We start from the raw sequence: 16,858 nt of genomic DNA on the forward strand, positions 1-16,858 counted from the left end.
TTTTGCAATGTTGACAGGATCTTTCTACTTGTTTGGATAAGCTCCAAATTCCTTCTAGGAATGCATCTGTAATTACTGACTTCCGCCTCCCATTTACGACTTCCAACTCCAACTCATTTCGATGGTAATCCTAAAACCTGCAGAGGATTTCTCAATCAATGTGAGATCCATTTTGAGTTATTGCCGCAAAACTTTTTTACGCCTCGTACTACAGTGGCTTATATTATTTCATTGTTGTCCGGTACCGCTCTTGAATGGGCCTCCCCATTATGGGAGAGAAATTATGCTTTAATGTCTGATTGCCAAGCCTTTGTTGGTACTTTTGAAAGGATATTTGATCGGTGGCCGCGTCTGTGGACATTTTGCGGGTTAATCGAGGAACATCACCGGTTGGTCAGTATGTGGTTCATTTTCAAACTATGGCCCGTATTCAATTTGAGGCAAAAAGTCCGGACTTTTCGCCTCATTCGCCTGTTTTCCAGGCAGAAAAGTATCGCACGCGTGCCCGCTATTCCCCATATTCAATTCCAAACTAGGCGAAATAGGGAACAGGCGAAACTTGGATCGGCGAAAAAATACGGGAATTTTCAGGAAATAATTGTAGGACTCCCCTAAAGATGTCCAGACCTCGGGGATCACTATGGGTACCCCACGTTTTTGCGTGCAGAAGAAATTCGGCTTTTTAAATAGATGTGGCAGGTGGTTATATATTCCGACATTGAAGAAGTGATGCAGAAGAGCACTTAGGTTTTTTTTTTGTTTTTAAAAGTGGTCCCAACAAATTTGGGGTACATGAAAGTGGGGGTAAGCATATTTTTAAGACCCTAAAGGTAATTTTTCTTCAAAAATACACCTGCCGCTACTCTGCGCAATGAAAAAAACACCTGCCACATACTTGGGGGCCCCACTAGAATGAATTTTGTTAGTTTGGCATTTTTTTTTTCACCCCAAAATTTAAAATAATTTTTTTGTGGTGTCCCAATTTTTTTTTGTTATTTTTTTTGGCACATTTTGTTTTAAGGGGGCTATTTTTTTAAGCCTGAACCCCTAAACCTGGCACTTTTTTTTCACCTGCTATATGTAATTGAAAAATTATCCCTGTTTTGTAAATGACCTTTCACCCCATTTATGAAAAAAAAATGGGAATTTTCGGGAACTATGCCTGGGACCCCCCTAAAGATGTCCAGACATGGGGGATCACTATGGGTACCCCCATTTTTGGGTGCTGAAGGAAGTCGGGGTTTGTAATAGCCGCGCAAGGTGCAATTTTGCAGCTATGAAGAAGTGGTAAAGAATAGCACGTAGATTATTTTTTGGGGGAAAATAACTATTCCTATTAAATTTGGGGTACATGAAAATGGGGGGTAAGCATTTTTTTTGAAGTCCCTAAAGTTATATTGACAAATCTGCAAATTTGCACCTGCCTCTTGTCCCCGAAATGAAGAAAACACCTGCTGCATACATGGGGACCTGACCTGAATTAATTTAGATAGTTTGGCACTTTGTTCCCCTTTTTTTTTACCCCCAAAATGAAACATAATTTATTTGGGGTGTCCCGAATATTTTTAAACTTTTTTTGACGCAGCTTACCTTTAGGGGACTGTCTTAAGGCTGCACAGGGGTTCCCGCAATGTTGTACCCCAAAACCGCAATTCTCCACTTTTTTCCGCCTGCTATTCATAGGTGAAACTTTTTCGCCTACTACATTGCATTGACTTTCCGCCTAGGCGAAAAGTCTTCCAAACTGAATACGGAGGAAACTCAAAACAGGCAAAAATTACATCATCGGCGAAAAAGTATCGCGGAAATGGACTTTTCACCTCAAATTGAATACAGCCCTATAGCTGCAGAACTTTAATGGAACAATGAGGCGTTAAGAGCAGCATATTGGAATGGTCTTTGTGAGAGACTTAAAGATGAGTTGGTTACTCAGAACTTTCCTGAGAACCTAGATAAGTTAATTTCTTTAACTATTAAAATTGACTTGCGGATGCGTGAATGAGGGGTTCAGAGGAGTCATATTGATCACTCTAAAATTTTTCTCCCACAGACTCGCCCCTTTCATGGCATAACTGATGAACCTATGCAAGTTAATAAGTCTAGGGTATCCGAGGTGTAGAAACAACGTAGGAGATGTTCCAATTTGTGTTTGTACTGTGCATCTCCTGAACACAAATGTCCAATAAGACCAGGAAACGGTCATCCTTAGTTGATGGAGGGGATGTCAAACTAGGGGTTCTCTCTAAAGTTTCCCCCCAAAAAGATTGTTTAATTTCTGTTCTTATTTGCGATTTGGGTTCTCCGTGTCAAGTGTTTTCTGCTTTAATAGATTCAGGAGCAGATAGTCTTCATTAGTTCAACAGTTGCGGATCCCTGTCACCAAATTGCCTCGTTCTCTCTCTCTGCAGTGAATGGGACTAACATTACTAATGGAAGTGTTACGCATCAAACAAAGTCATTAAAGTTGAGGGTTGGAGCTCTTCACGAAGAAAGTATAGAGTTTTTGGTGCTTCCTGCTTCTACGTATAATGTAGTTCTTGGTTTACCGTGGTTAAGTCTCCATAAGCCTCATATTGATTGTACTTGTTCTCAAATTCTTTCCTAAGGTCCTAATTGTAAACTAAACTGTTTGATTCCTGTTGTCCGGTTAGCTGAAGTTAAAATTGATGTTCCACCTTCTCTTTCACAGCCCTATCACGAATTTGGTGATGTCTTTTCTGAACAGGCTGTGGATGTACTCCCACCACATCGTCCCTGGGATTATCTCATTGAACTTGTCCCGGGTAAAACACCACCCAGAGGTCGAGTATATGCTCTCTCTGTCCCTGAGACTCAAACCATGTCGGAGTACGTAAAAGAGAATCTGTGTAAGGGGTTTATCAGGCCCTCTTCGTCTCCTGCTGGAGCAGGATTCTTCTTTGTAAAAAAAAAAAAAGATGGAGGACTCCGTCCCTGTATCAACTTTCAAGGTCTAAATGAGATCACGGTAAAAAACAAATATCCTTTACCTCTTATCACTGAGCTTTTTGATAGGGTCAAGGGATCACAAATTTTTACCAAGCTTGACTTAAGGGGAGCTTATAACTTGATCAGGATTAAAGAAGGTGATGAGTGGAAAACTGCATTTAATACGCGATACAGTCATTATGAGAACCTTGTTTATATAATGCACCCGCAGTGTTCCAGGAGTTTGTGAACGAGATTTTTCAGGATATTCTTTACCAATTTGTTATAGTCTATCTTGATGACATTTTAATTTTTTCCAGGAGTCTTTCTGATCATCGTACTCATGTTAAAGAAGTGCTAAGCCGTCTCCGGGCCAGTAAACTTTATGGTAAGATCTCTAAGTGTGTTTTTGAGGTTCCGGTCATAACCTTTTTGGAGTATATTATCTCTGGCACCGAACTTCATATGGATCCCGAGAAGCTTAAATCCATACAAGATTGGGTCTTGCCCACTTTCTTATAGTCTATCCAGAGATTTTTAGGCTTTTTTAATTATTATAGGAAGTTTATTAGGGCATTTTCAATGATTGTGGCCCCAATTACTGCCATGACAAAAAAAGGGTTAATTCTACAGTGAGGTCCCCAGAGGCACTTGTTAACTTCCAGACTCTTAAAGATGCATTCTCTGCAGCTCCTATTTTGGTTCAACCAGATGTTGAGAAACCATTTATCTTGGAAGTGGATGTGTCTGCTTATGGAGTAGGAGCTATTTTGTCCCAAGTTGCTGCAGACGGAAAAATAGTATACTGTGGGGTTTTTTTGCGAAAATTTTCTAGTGCTGAGAGCAATTATTCCATCGGGGATCAGGAATTACTAGCCATCAAATTGTATTTAGAGGAATGGAGATATTTGCTGGAAGGTGCAAAACATCCACTCACCATTTATACGGATCATAAAAATTAGTTATATTTAAAAACAGCTCATTGTTTAAACCCACGACAAGCTCGTTGGGCACTTTTTTTCTCCCACTTTTAATTTGTTCTCAGGTACCAACCTGGGTCGCTGAATAAAAAGGCTGATGCTCTTTCTCGCTTAATGTTGGAGGAAAAGGAACAGATCAAAGATCAAAGGTATCCTATAATAAATCCTCTGGCCTTTTCTTCAACTTCCATTTCTCTGGATCCACCTCCTGGGAGGACATTGGTTGCACCGGAGTTACAAGGTAAACTTCTTTCTTGGGCTCATAATTCGTGTTTTTTAGGACATCCGGGGGTTCATAAAATGTACACTTTCCTCCAACGTTCATACTGGTGGCCTTCTATGAAAAAAGATGTTTGAGAGTTTATACATTCTTGTTCCAAGTGTGTGCAACATCAGTCTCCCCGTCAGTCTCCAGTGGGTCCTCTCCATCCATTACCCAGTCCTACTCAACCATGGATCCATTTTTCCATGGATTTTATTACAGACCTTCCCGAATCCAGGGGATGTACGGTTATCTGGGTAGTGGTGGATCGATTTACCAAAATGGCCCATTTTTGTCCTTTGGCATGAATTCCATCAGCCACTAAGCTGGCACAAATCTTTGTCAAAGAGATATTCCGTCTTCATGGACTTCCCTCTGAAACAGTTTCTGACCGGGGTGTTCAATTTGTCGCTCGATTTTGGAGGGCTCTGTGTTCATCTTTACAAATTAAACTACAATTTTCTTCCGCATATCATCCTCAGTCGAATGGACAAACCGAAAGGGTGTACCAGGATTCGGAAACTTTCCTGAAGCTGTATCTTTCCTCTTCTCAAGATGACTGGATAGATCTCTTACCCTGGGCTGAGTTTGCTCATAATGTTCATTATTCTTCTGCTACAGGTGTAAGTCCATTCTATGCCAATTACGGCCTGCATCCTCGGATTCCTGAGCTTCAATCTGTTCCCACAGTGGATGTTCCAGCAGCTAAGGCTACTCTCCAACACTTTTCTGGAATCTGGCAACAGGTACATAAGTCTCTTAGAAAAACCTCTCATAAATACAAAATTTTTGCTGACAGAAAATGTTCAGCTGTTCCTAAATATTTTGTCGGTGATCGTGTCTGGTTGTCTACTAAAAATGTGCGACTTAAGGTGCCTACTATGAAGTTTGCTTCCCGTTACATTGGGCCTTTCCATATTGAGAAAATTATGAATCCTGTGGCATGTAAGTTACAGTTGCCTCAAACTATGCGTGTACTTAATTCCTTTCATGTTTCTTTGCTTATGCCATTGATCCTTAATCAATTTCATGACAGCTTGCCTAAAGTACCTTCTGTATTGACTTCGCGAGGAGTCGAGTTTGAGATTGATAAGATTCTGGACTCACGTAAGCATCAAAATCAATTGCAATATCTCGTAGACTGGAAGGGTAATGGTCCGGAAGAAAGGTCATGGATAAAAACCTCTGACATCCATGCTCCTAGACTTATACGTAATTTTCATTCTAAATTTCATCTTAAGCCTGGTGGGTGTTCGGCGACCACCCAAAAAGAAAAGGGGGGGTACTGTCAGGACTCGAACTGTGTCTTTTTATAAAGATAAACTACACTTGCCGAGTTTCCGCTGTAGTCGCTGGAGCATACTTCCGGTGGGCTGGCGTTCGTCGCATGGAGTATGCAGAGAGTTAAAATGATCTTCTGTTCCATGGGCATTGCCAGCTTTCTGGGTTTCTGTGGTTACTTATCTCCCAAACCTGGTTTCTTTCTGAATCACGTTCTGAACCTCTTGCCAGATCTCGCTGTGCCTGCTGTATGCTGTGGTCCTTCCAACAATTGTGCTTTTTCCTGGCTCAGCTCTGCTACTGGTTCTCAGCTGCACTACAGAGTCCAGCTCTGCTACCGGTTCTCAGCTGTACTACAGAGCCCAGCCCTGCTACTGCTTCTCAGTTGCACCACAAAGCCCAGCTCTGCTACTGGTTCTCAGCTGCACTACAGAGCCCAGCTGTACTACTGGTTCTCCCCTGCACTACAAAGCCCAGCTCTGCTACAAGTTCTCCGCTGCACTATTAGCCTAGCTCTGCTACTGATTCTTGGTCTCACTACTGTGTTCATCTCAAGCAACAATTGTCAACTGCATCATAAAAGCTCAACTCCATACCAGATCTGTTACATCTTGGGGCTCAACCCCATACCGGATCTCAGTCATGTTTTAGGGCTCAACCCCATACCAGATCTCAGATACATCTTGGGGCTCAACCATATACCGGATTCCAGTCACATCTCGGGGCTCAACCCCATACCGGATCTCAGGGCCTGATTCAGAGCCGGACGCTATTTGCGGTCATTCGTCCAGAAAATAGGGGTGGCTATTCAAATGAACCGTTCGCTCTTTGCGGTCTGTTCACGCCTCTATGTCTGAACGAGCGAACAAAACTTGCGGTCGTTTTTTGAAAAAAGACGCCCCCTGGCCGCTCGCATCCTACGTCATGTCCGCTATTTATTAGATTAATCGAGTACATCGACCAGCGTATGAACTGCTCGCTATTCTTGTGGTTGGTTTTTGCTACCACAATCTTGCGAGCAGTTCTGGCTATAAAATAACTCAGTGACGTGGTCAATGACGCTGCTGTATTAATTATGCACACCCTTAAAACGCACGTTTTGACCTTTAAGCACGCCTGCGTTCTGATCTCCACTCCCCGTTTTCAAGCACCTTCCCCTGTTACCACCCACATACGCCTCATTCTGTCACTCAAAATAGCAGGCATTCGCTATTTAGCGAACAAACGATTTTCGGCCGCACTGACTGGTTCGCGCATGCGTATTATGATCCGTATGCATGCGCAGTTGGGCAAACATCGCTCGGAGCGAACGAGCGGCCGCTTACGAGCGGCTCTGAATCAGGCCCTCTGTTTATAAAATGTTTCCAATTGCCATTATACAAGATGACATGAAGTCTAAGATGTTTGGGGTATAGGATAAAGTCAGATTGACCACTTGTAACGAAGGAGGTGAGAGTGAATATATTAACCCTTCCATTGCCCACCTAGGATACCGGGGCTCAACCTCATACCGGATCTCAGTCACATCTTGGGCTCAACCTCATGCCAGTCTTCGGCCACGTCTCGGGACTCAACCTCGCACCTGCCCATTGTGTACTATGAACTTTGTGCTGTTTGGACTTTAGTTTTTCATGGGGCTCAACCCCGCACCTGCCTGTCGTTATATTATGAACTTTGTCTTGTTTGGACTTTGTTTGAATATTTTGAACTTTGCAACACAGTTTTTGTCCTTGAATAAATCCTGTTGACCTTTAATATTTCGTGCCAGTGCTATTTCATGAGAAGGTCATTCCTTAAACCACCTCAGTTTGTACTCCTGTTAAGCCTGTCTCTCCTCAGGAGTCCCAAGTGTCTGTGAGCCGTGACAGTGAGGCTGCAGTGGGTTACATCGTTAAGCTCTTTTGCATTCCACCGCTGCAGTCCTCTTCCTCAGGTACCCACCGCGTGTGCACCTCCGGCGCTGGTGGAAGGGACTTGGGCGGTCCCTTCACCAGATACCCGCCGCCTCTGTACCGCCGGCGCTAGGGACACACTCACTGTCCCAGCGCCGGCTAAGGATGTGTCCCACAGCAGACAAAACCTCACTGTCCAGTCACACTGTACCACTGCTGGGATCAGCCACTTGATCACATAAGACTTTCCACATTACAAAATGTCACCATTCTACCCAGTTATTCCCCTTTTACTTTCCACAAACTGAAGACACTCTTACATTTGAAAACAACATTATCAAGGAAATATTATTTAGAGTAGCACTACCACCTAGCAAAATATTTTGACTAAGGTGTACCTCCCCCTAAATAGCCCAGCAGGCTGCTCCTCCACAGAATACCCAGAGGGATGGGTGTGTGAGTGGAAACACCAATCACCTGCTGTGATGGAGAGTACCAAGTTAAAGGTGAACAAAACTGATCTGCCAGTTCTGTATTACAGAACTGTGATTTAGAGAGACAAACGTGAAAACACCAGGAGATCCATAAATACATATAGCAAAACATACCATTTGCCTTTACTATTGTTGACTCAGGATGCAGAAAAGGCTTTATACTGCACAGCTAGGCCTTTTCGGTTTCAACTTTTAGAAGCATTTGCATCACTGGCCCTTCCCTAACAGGAATCAAGGCTTCATATCTATTAACTAAGATTAATCTTTTAAAGTGACTGGTTTGTCCGCTCTTTTTACCTCCTCCGCTATTTGTCCTCACAATGTACTTCAATTGCCCAGACCAATAATAACTCTTAAGTTTCAGACCTGTCTCTTGCAATTATAAACCTAAAGGCCCTCATACTGGTTAACTGAAAAATGATTTCCATTAGTTTTAAACTTCAAATGGCTCAAAGGTAGTATCATTATATAAAAGTATCATTATATAAAGCCGATATCCCACCAATACTCAACAAACTGAAAAAATAAACTGAATATATTCTCCGTTACTTTGAAAGACAGAACTGACGCTGTCAAAATGAAATATCTAGCATTAATATCTATTTCATGCTCTCACCATCAAACTAATTACATTAACTGTAATGATTTTACAATTACAAATATCTTGTTTAATCTGGTGAAATAAAAACCCAAGTACCAATCATTATATTTTCTTTCATATAACTGCCGGGAAAGGAATGGATAGATGGATAGATAAATATATTTTACAATATTACTTTGTGGCAGCACTTCATGTCATATCCTGGCGTCCACCACATGGCACTAAACATTAGGTATACACGGAGAGGACCAAGTTGAGCGAAATTGGTGTTGAAAATGTCTACTGAAACTACCAAGTTATATACATTAGGTATCCATAGATATTATTAAGTTAATGGATACTGGCATTGAAAATGTCCATTGAAACTACAGAGGTATCTCTCCATTAAATAACTTGATCACACTGAATAAACTCACTATCTGGGACGTGTCAAATACTGTAATCATGATTTATTTAACTCTCAGACTCATGACTTCATTGTTTTAAAATCCTGCATTCCTCCTAGGTTTTCTTTTCTAACTTTGGACAAAATAATCAAATAACTCCGGCGCTTATCAATTTGAGTTAAATACATTTTTATCAATACAATCAACATATATAATCCTAGCTGCAGAGACCTTAATGAGCCTGTGAATGCTCATCCAATAATAAAAACTATAAAAACAAACAGCAGAACTCTGCGCTAATGAAAAAAACACAAAAAGTGAGATGGCAGAAAAAATAAATAAAAATTGTCAGGACTCGATCATATATGCAAAAACATGAATTTTTAATTAGATATTTCTATATAAAGCATTTTACCTAAAAATATCACACGTTATATACTTAAAACATCACAATCAGGGGTATTCAATATGGGAGCGAAAACATTGTTTTTGCGTTAATATCCGAGGTATGATGTAATTATCGCAGATTTTACTTTTACACCGTATTCAATTTCAAAGACTTATCGCAGTTTTGAAAAGTCTATGATAAAAAATGGGGATAACTTTTCACCATTGAATAGGTGTCGAAAAAAAGTGCAGAATTGGGGTTTAGGGGTGCAGGCTTAAAAAAAATAGCCTGCACCCCTGGGAATGACATTTAAAAAAGAACTGTGTCAAAAAAAGTAAAAAAAAAAAAAAATAGGGACACCCCAAAAAATTATTTTAAAAATTGGGGTGAAAAAAAAAAATGGGAAAAAATTGTATAACAATAGGCAAATAGGTTCAGGGCTATTCTGCATGTATGTGGCAGGTGTTTTGAAGAATAGAATTATAGCGGCAGGTGCACAAATGCAGAATTTTTAAAAATTTACTTTAGGGACTTAAAAATATGCTATTACCCATTTTCATGTACCCCAAATTTGATGGGACCACTTCGCACTCCGCTTATCCCCGTATTCAATATAAAATTAACGAAAATGGGAAACTCCGAAGTTGGATTTGCGTAAAGTTACGAATTTTTCCTTAAAAAAATTGTAAGACCCCCCTAAAGTTGTAAAAACATGGGGGATCACTATGGGTACCCCCGTTTTAGCCTTTAATTGAAAGTCGGGGATTTACATAGCCGCAGCAGGTGTTTTTTTCCCGACATTGAAGAAGTGTTGCAGAAGAGCACTTGGGTTATTTTTTTCGTTTTTTTAAGTGGTCCCATCAAATTTGGGGTACATGAAAATGGGTACTAGCATATTTTTAAGTCCCTAAAGTAAATTTTTAAAAATTCTGCATTTGTGCACCTGCCGCTATAATTCTATTCTTCAAAACACCTGCCGCATACTTGCAGAATCGCCCTGAACCTATTTCCCTATTGTTATACAATTTTTTCCCATTTTTTTTATTCACCCCAATTTTTAAAATAATTTTTTGGGGTGTCCCTATATTTTTTTTTTTACTTTTTTTGACACAGTTCTTTTTTAAATGTCATTCCCAGGGGTGCAGGCTATTTTTTTTAAGCCTGCACCCCTAAACCCCAATTCTGCACTTTTTTTCGACACCTATTCAATGGTGAAAAGTTATACCCATTTTTTATCAAAGACTTTTCAAAACTGCGATAAGTCTTTGAAATTGAATACGGTGTAAAAGTAAAACTTGCGATAATTACGTCATACCTCCGATATTAACGCAAAAACTATGTTTTCGCTCCCATATTGAATACCCGTTTAACGCAGGTAAAAACTCTGATATGAAACGTTAACTTCGACAGTGAAGTTAACGTTTCATATTGAATACACCTCAATATCTCTAATTATTACTAGTGAATCAACTGAGATATGTGAACCCATATAAGACACAATGTATATATTTAATTGAGTTGATGGACCTCTTGAATCCTTTTTATTGATGTAAAGTCCAGGTTTAATAGCCTGATGCTGTCCACATGTTTATTGTGTAAAATCCACATGTGACATACACTGCATAATGCCAGAATCGATCATGTAAGTGGCCAAATAATCACCCTCTCGAATGTGCAATTTAAGTCCCGTGAGGGTGAGAGGCTGTGGATGTGAGTCTGGAATAATGCTCACCCCGTTGGCTTGATCCTAAACTTGAAGGTGTTTTGCCGCGGCTCAGCTAATGCCTTGAATGTGCAGATTAGAACCAGCCGTCAGTGAGTTGAGACAGTATCTCACAGCAGTGTATCAAAAATCGCTGCCACGTGAACAGCACATCAGCGTCCTGGATGTTCAAACATCAGTAAGTAGACGTCTTGACCGTATAGGTGACAACTGGGGGATCCCACTGACACATTTCACCCCTAAGAATAGCGGGGGCTTTCTCATCTTATCTAACTAACTAAAACAGGTATCGATAGTCTTTTGGCATGTAAATGATGAGACTTTATAATGACATCCATTACATGATGGGAGATTTTTTATATATATATTACAAAGAACTTGACTTTCACATCCTTCTTACTGAACAGACTAGTTCTCAAGCTGCATATACACACAACGATTGAGTTAATGAACGATTTTAGTAAACGATTTTCTACCTTGAAAAAATGAACTAAAATCGTTTACTAAAGTTGTTCATTTACTATGTTCATTTAAATGTAATGAACGATTTTTATGAACTACAAACGATTTTTGCATATTAACTTAATGAAAATCGTTGAGTTGACAAGTCTGACTGAACTACAAACTACAAACATGAACGCGCATGAACAATAATCGTTCATCATTTGACTCAGAAAGTGAACGATTTTTTTCAATCGATTATCGTTAAACGATATCGATAACGTTAACGATAATCGTTCAAAAAATCGTTGTGTGTGTATGCACCTTCACTCTTTAATAAACACAGTTGCAAACTGCAGTACTCACTTCTTATCCCGTCATTATAATGCTTCATTTTAATACCCTATCGACAGTCCACATTCTCCTTGCACTTACAAACTATTCTCTAACATCCTCTCTCGGCCTATCCCAGTGGACAGACTACTCTACACATCAGGATGGCCACTGCCTTCATCTTGTATTCACCAGACTATGAATTCATTAACACTAATTTCCCTTCTGGGAATTAATATAGAAAAATAAAAACCGTGGTGTGCACAAAACGGTTGCCTGTGGTATGGAAACCTGAAAGGTGATCCCTCACACATCATTACAATAACAAATATGCAAAATCGGAGACCTTCCCACTGATGCTGTCTAATAAATAAAAAAATGATAGTCAAAATGATAGTCACATTTCTAAAGCTGGGTACACACTAGGACAACGGATTGGCCTTTCAGCCGATCTGCCGTCCTATCTTACGATTGGTAAATGCATACAAACTGTGTCGGCCCCATGTGTATATACGGCTTGATTTGTTGTGCCTGACATCACAACTGGGTAGAAATTTACATGTGCCCGCCCAGTTGTGAGGTCAGTCATCGGTGGCCTCTGCTGCAAGTGAATGGGCAGTCGGATGGCCTCCTGTACACACAGCATGATGTGCCGATATATATCTGCAGATATGTCGGCCATCTGCTCTGCTGCATAGCTGACGCAATATGTCTGTGAACAACGTCGTTCACAGACATATCACTGGTACACACCTGATGACGCACCCATGATATATCAGCCATTCAATTGAACGGCCGATATGTCCTCCTCCTCTCAATATCAAATCCTCAAAAAATAGTCACCACCAAGGTCAGCAACAACTACCTCTTTGTCTGTGTGTTATTACCCAGTCTTGTTTTATTAGTTTGTCCCCAGTTGTAAAGTGCAACAGAATATACTGGCACTTTATAAGTTATGTGAATAAATAATAATCATCAGTAATTTGCTTTACGCTACTGTGGCTTCTACTGGAATGAAACAGTTCTACCAACTTTGCTGGCAAAATCTGGTTTGTTAGTGTAAATGAAGAACCCATACCTAAGGTCCATAAGACTCTGCATAAGTTCCATCAAATATTGGACCCTTGTTTCAGTTAAGCTAGAACACACCTCAGTGATCCAACAATGAGATGTGATGTTTTGATATATGGAGTCCTCGTACACACTGCACGATCCTCCATACAACGTGATATATCGTTACATGCTTATTGTAACTACACCGCATTGTACGTCGCATTGTCCCATCTGATGATGTGCAGAATGGTCGCAGATACCAAGTGTGCACCCAGCTTTACAATCCCTCCTAGCGCTTCTCTAGAGGAATTATAAAACTTTTATTTGTTCATTTTCTTTCAGACGTGTCTCTCTTAATGTACTATTTTTCAGAATCATTTCTATTATATATTACTGCCTAATAAGGCTTAAAACGATAATTCTAAAAAGTCAGGAGTCGTGATCACTATAACCATGACATTTTGCAGGCTTAATACATTCCATATTATCATTAATTTATCCATTTTCTCTCCTATGGAGCTAATTGGATGAGTTAAATTAGCTGTTCCTTTCACCATTTGTCGAAGACTAAAGCTGGCCACACACTAGACCAACTTACATCCAACCAGCCAACTTGTTGATTGGTTGGAATGAAAATCTGGTAAGGTATGATGATCAGCAATTTGCTCCTAAATGCCAGAAAACAGATGAAAATGGTCGTCAGACAAGTTTGTTAAATGTTTGATCTAAACAATTTGTTCAAACAACAGTTTTTGTCCATTTTCCGGCGTTTGGGAGCAATTTGCTGATTGTCATCTGCTTCATTCCTTACCAGATTTTCATTGCAACCAATCAACAAGTTGGCTGGTTGGATGTAAGTTGGTCTAGTGTGTGGCCAGCTTAACAATTTGGCTTGATACCAAACTTTTTTCCATATCACTGTTTAAACCAAACTTTCCAATGATATATTGGTGAGCTCTGCACTGGATACTGGCACTGACCACTTAGTGCGAATTGGAATATGCTGTTCCTAATTTATGCAGGCTGCTCTATATGACACTTAACTGGGAAAGTTTCTATGCACTTACAATATTGATGTTTTGTTTCTGTGAATTTGAGTATAGATTTCCACATTGGGGGAACAGTGGGCCTGATTCAGACCCGGTCGCTAAGCCGCGATCGCACGCTATGGATGATAGTTGCCCGTCTGCGTATGAGTCGCAGTTCGCGAGCCAGTCACTGTGATCGGGAATCGTGCACTTGTAGTACACAGACTGAGTGCTAATTTGAGTGACAGATAGTGCCGTTTGTGGGTGGTGTCAGGGGATGGTCTATGAAAACGGTGGTGTGGATGTGTGAACGATGGCGTGCCTGTGTGTTCTAACGGTGTTTCATGGGCGTGCATAATTAGCATGGAGGAGTCATTGTACACATCTCCTGGTTGCATTTCAGCCTGCAGTGATCGCAGTGCTTGTGGCGGGGTAGGGCTGCGAACAGCTCCGATGGCTCTCGATGTTACTGAATAATCATACACTTCCTGGAGATGACGTGTGCTAAGAAAGAAAAGTGGGCGTCATTACACCGGCGTGTGATTACTCTGCGTCTCTCTCTAAGACATAGAGGGCGTCCTTAAGCCTGGCAGTGCGATCACGGAATTTGCATACTCTGCCCCTGATGGCTGCGAAAGTGCGCTGCATTGTGTCCAGGTCTGAATCGCCCCCAGTGTTCCTAATTTATGCAACTTCATTTGCCACTGTTAATTGGAAGTCTCCATTTGTTTGCAATATTGATGCTCTTTTCTATGAGTGAATTTTAGTATATATCTCAAAACTGTGAATTAGAGGATGTTTTTTCTAATTTATGCAGACTGCTTTGTACACCAATGCATTTGGATTAGGTGCCACACTTATTGGATTGCATAGCCAATGTTCTTTTGCTTCTGTGGGTACTCTTTATATAGTTTATACTGCAGATGGGCGGACACTGTTCTAAATGTATGCATGGCCATCGCGATATATATCTCTGAATCACAGACATATCGTGTGTACTCATGGCCAGATGCACTGAACGATATATATCGTGCAGTATGTACTCAACAGATGAATATCTGAAATGACTGATCTTGGACTAGTAGGCACATTATACTTCAGACTGGTAAGAAACTACTTTACATCGTTTTCCCTTGCGATACATTCAGGATTTGAAGGATAAGAAACATTGTGCTGCTTGTCACGGTCCTGCGTGCCGACCCTCCAGATACACCAATCTGAGAATCGCCGCCCATGACTTACAGGTTACCTCAGCACGTGTGGTTAACTAAACCTGGTAACAGCCACCAGCAGACTAGAATATTAAAGAATATAGGACCTCATTCAGTCGGTCGCAAGCGCCGATGCGCTCGTAACTGACTCGATGGTTAGTCCTGCGCACACGCAGCGGCCACACTGCGCGTGCGCATGCCCCGGAGCGACAGAGAAACTGTCGCTCCGAAGCTCGCTACCAAAGGGGCGGCTGTCGATGTTGATCGACAGCTGCCCCCGTTCGGTAGGCGGGCCGGGGGGGGTGGTTTCCAAAACGGAGGCGTTCCTTTATGAACACCTACCGTTTTGTGGACGGCCGCACTGACATCATCAGTGATGTCAGTGGGGAGCTTCCTGCTCCATCAGAGCAGAAAGCTCCCTGGAGCTTACAAGTGCCCAGACCCAACCTTAGGGTCTGGTCGTAAGCCCCGATGGTCGCGATGGTGATCACCATCGCGACCATCAACCTGGTCGGTTGTTAAGCTGTGGGTGGTAACCCACAGCTTAACGATCGACAAGGAGGCGGTCGTTCAGGATGCAAGCAGCCGCCCTGATTCAGTGCGACCGCTTGCAACTAACGACCGCCTCTGAATGAGGTCCATAATGCTAAAGTGAGCTTCTGCTCTAACCTGCATCCACAATTATCAATACTTACAAAAATAGGTAACATGAGCCATATTAGGCCTTGGGTCATAAAAACACAGATCCAGAACTAGAATTAATGTTTAATTCAAGAATGTCTTCAAAGCTTATGCACAAAAAGTTACAAATAATATAATAATGTTAAAGAACCACACAGTTACTTACACTTTCCAGAAAATCAAATAAAATAATAAAAAATGAGAAACAAACCATTCGGATCATGTTGGATTAAATGGTTCTGGGATGAGGAATTCCCAGTGAGAAATTAGGGATCATCTGTATCCTTCGATAGCCTCATGCAGAATGAACAGTGTTTCATATCAAACACATTTGTATTCCCTTTCACAGGCTGCTCTGGGTCACTCCCCCCCTTGGGATAGTTTAACCCTTCCATTGTTTAGGTAACTGTAACACAGGGTCTCCTGGTCACCTGAGCAGGGGTTAGGTAATTGATCACTCCATCCTGTTTGAAGCTCAGCTGGCTAGGAGAAAGATTTGACACCTTGCTGGTCGGTCTGTCTCTCGGTGGCCTGTAAGCCAGACCCCCTGTGCAGTTATAAACAGACCCAAGTCTTTGATCCGTGCTTCAAGTGAGAAAACCACAGACATTAAAAATTTGTACACTGAGCCTAGGGCAATAAGTAAACACTTGCCAGTCAATTACCTCTCAACTATACAATTTAAAAGACATTTTTCCTACAAAAAAAGGGATAGATATTACACAACAATGTAAACAGTACAATTTATTAATACGGCCATTCCAAGACGAAATGAGCTTCCCCGCTACAGTGCTGATGTGCAGCTAATTAAAATGACCACCTCTAGTTTCCATTAACAACACCAACGTAAGTGAATGTGAATTCTACTGCCAACCATCCGCAAGTTTATTTTATGGAGACTGTATTTTCATATCTCCAGTCATACATCTATTTAGTACATATTTGTGGCACTCCAATTGCTGTTTAGAACTTCCTTCTGCCTCGGAAGGGTTGTGTCACGCTCGGGCACTAGAAAGACCTCTGTTGAGGTCGAGAACCGAGGGGTTAGGATAAACTGTGTGGTAAATGACAGGAAGATAATAACTAAGTCTTCTAATTGCGACCAAACACAGGTTTGGCTAGACCTACCCAGAGGTGCGGGGTCTAACCCACTCTTTA

Source organism: Taudactylus pleione, unplaced genomic scaffold, assembly GCF_031769625.1.
Source record: "Taudactylus pleione unplaced genomic scaffold, aTauple2 ptg000236l, whole genome shotgun sequence".
Lineage (NCBI taxonomy): Eukaryota > Metazoa > Chordata > Amphibia > Anura > Myobatrachidae > Taudactylus > Taudactylus pleione.